The 2,814-nt window shown below is 47.8% G+C and overlaps 1 pseudogene across 1 annotated transcript; it reads left to right on the top strand.

Moving 5' to 3' along the window:
• Positions 1 to 1,080: 1,080 nt before the first annotated feature.
• LOC311237270 (monocarboxylate transporter 10-like) lies at positions 1,081 to 2,503 on the top strand (annotated as a pseudogene). The gene has a single exon. The product of its transcript is annotated as a monocarboxylate transporter 10-like (transcript).
• Positions 2,504 to 2,814: the final 311 nt, after the last annotated feature.

Raw genomic sequence — 2,814 nt, 5'->3', positions numbered from 1 at the left:
TTGACGATTAAAAGCCTCCCCAATTTAGAAAACAGTATTCCAATGGCTGGTCTTGATAGGCTGCTAGCTAACGGAGCTAACCAACAAACACAGAACCGGGCAGACACTAAAGCAAATAACGAGAGCAATGACTTCCTATCTGGGGGGTTTCAAAATAAAAGCGACGTCTATGCAGTGGTTCCCAAAGTCGGGGTCGCGACCCAAAGGTGGGCCGCGAGCAGCCACGGGAGGGCCGCAAGATGATTAAAAAAAATAAAAAATAAAATCCAAAAACCCCCCCCTTTTTTTTTTCTTTTTTTTTTAAGGCCACTGAACTTAGAAGCAGGCCAGGACAGTGTTTCTAGTTGTATTCTAAAATTCTATTCTATTGTATTCTAAAATGTGACTATATGGTTTTATATTAACTTAATAAATAAACAAAAACGAAAAATCGACTTATTTCAACGAACATTTCAAACTAAATAACAGATTATGCACATAAAACGCTGAAAACAACCGAAGCAATAATAGTATTTTAATGAGGCTATTATTATTATCATTATTATTTTGCAACAAGTTAGCCCTCTCATAAATAGCACATATAAATGAATAACTAACTTGAACTAACTTAATAGGATTGAAGTGATATTTGGCTTAAAAAATCGGTCGGCAGGCAAAAAAAAAAGAAAAAAAAGCCTGACGATGTGCATTGGGCCGCGGCTCTCTGACGCCTTATTTTCTGGGTCCCGGCCTGAAAAGTTTGGGAACCCCTGGTCTATAGCAGCGGAATACGTTTATTTTGTACATTATCTAACGTTAACACAAATCTAAACTAACTTTAGGTTAGTTGTAACGTTAGTTTAGGTTCGTGTTAACGTTAGATAATGTACAAAATAAACGCTTTGCTCCGATAATATGGATGTATGTTGTTATTGTTTGAGCTGTGATTTATTGTTTCATGTATGTGTTTCACAGTTCTCACGGTTCGGATTGAAATAAATCCAATCAGTAATATCAAGAACGTGTTGCTGTCATCATTGCAAGTAGAGGGAGTTACAGTGAGAACTTACCTGCTCCAGAAGACAGCACTAGAGAGCAGTGATGGACGAGACGCGCCTAGAAGAAGAGACAGAGGAGAAGAAGGAGAATGGTGGTGAAACCAAGGTACCCGTCTGGGAGCCGGCCACTGGGGCTCCTGAGGAGGCAGCAGAGTTTGTGCCCCCCGAGGGAGGCTGGGGCTGGGTCGTCATGCTGGCTGCCATGTGGTGTGACGGCTCGGTGTTTATGATACAAAACACCTTTGGCATCCTTTTCTTGTCTCATCAAAGAATTTGGCACCGAAGATGATGCCAACCAGCGATCCAGAACAGCCTTGGTGGGCTCTCTCTCCATGGGCATGATCTTGTTCTGCTCTCCCATCGCCAGTGTGTTCACAGACATCCTGGGCTGCAGAGTGACAGCAGTGGGCGGGGCCGCCATGGCCCTGGTGGGCCTCCTGGCCAGCTCCTTTGTCAAGTCCCTCGGTGCCCTGTACTTCACCTATGGCATCGTGTTTGGCTGCGGCTGCTCCTTTGCCTACCAGCCCAGCCTGGTGATCCTCCCCCACTACTTCAAGAAGCGCCTGGGCCTAGTGAGCGGCATCGTGGCGACCGGCGGCAACGTGTTCACCATCATGGTGGCCTTCCTGCTCCCCCTCCTGCTGGACAGCGTGGGTCTCCAGAACACCATGCGTGTCCTCAGCATCTTCATGTTCGTGCTCATGCTGGCCGGGTTCACCTACACGCCCCTGCGGCCCAACAAGCCCATCGGTGAGATCTTCAACTTCCGCAACATCTGGAGGTCCCTGGGATACCGCATCTGGGTGTTCGGCATACCCGCCGCCCTCTTCGGCTACTTTGTGCCTTACGTTCACCTGATGAAACACGTGGAGGAGCGCTTCGGGACGAACGCCAACAAGGAGGTTCTTCTCATGTGTATCGGCATAACGTCCACAGTGGGCAACCTCATCTTCGGCAGGGTGGCAGACTACGTCCAGGGTGTCAACAAAGTCTATCTACAGGTGTCCTCCTTGTTCGTGATCGGCCTGATGTCCATGATGATCCCCCTCTGTCACGTCTTTGGCGGCCTGATCGCTGTGTGCCTGCTGATGGGGCTGTTCGACGGCTGCTTGAGCGGCATCATGGCGCCCATCATCTTTGAGTTGGTGGGCTCCAATGACTTTTCACAGGCCATCGGCTTCATGCTCGGCATAATGTCCGTGCCCATGACCGTGGGACCTCTCATCGCAGGTTACCTGGGAGACAGGTTGGGGAGCTACGACGTGGCCTTCTACCTGGCAGGTATCCCCCCCATCATCGGAGGAGCCGTGCTGTGTCTGATACCCTGGGTGGAGGCGAGGCGCAAGAGGAGTGAGAAGGAGGAGGCTCTCAAGAAAGGAGAGGAGACGACCCAGGAAATGCTAGACTACGAGAAGCCTCAGGGAGACGCACCTTTCAAGGGCGGAGACCCCGAATCTGTCTTATAGGCCAGCGGTTCTCAACTAGGGTGCCGCAGAGAGCTGCCAGGGGTGCCTTGAGATTATTATTATTATTATTTTTTTAATTATTTTTGGATTACAGAAAATTATCATTAAAGTGCTATCTGTTGCAGCTGCACTGTTTCCCATGAGAATACCATATTTGGATAAGTTTGACCATTTCTCAAAATCTGAAAATCATTATTTAATAAAACACAGAAAAGGGTCACCAAGTTACTCTGGATAAAAAAAAAATTTACAGACAACATTGAGACAAAGCTTCCTGACACATCTCCATCCAAACTCTTGGAAGAACTCAT

The sequence above is a fragment of the Notolepis coatsorum genome (genome assembly GCF_963971535.1).
Source record: "Notolepis coatsorum genome assembly, chromosome: 11".
In the NCBI taxonomy this organism is placed as follows: Eukaryota; Metazoa; Chordata; class Actinopteri; order Aulopiformes; family Paralepididae; genus Notolepis; species Notolepis coatsorum.
The sequence above is the reverse complement of the archived record's forward strand: the minus strand, read 5'-3'. Positions and strand labels throughout refer to the sequence as shown.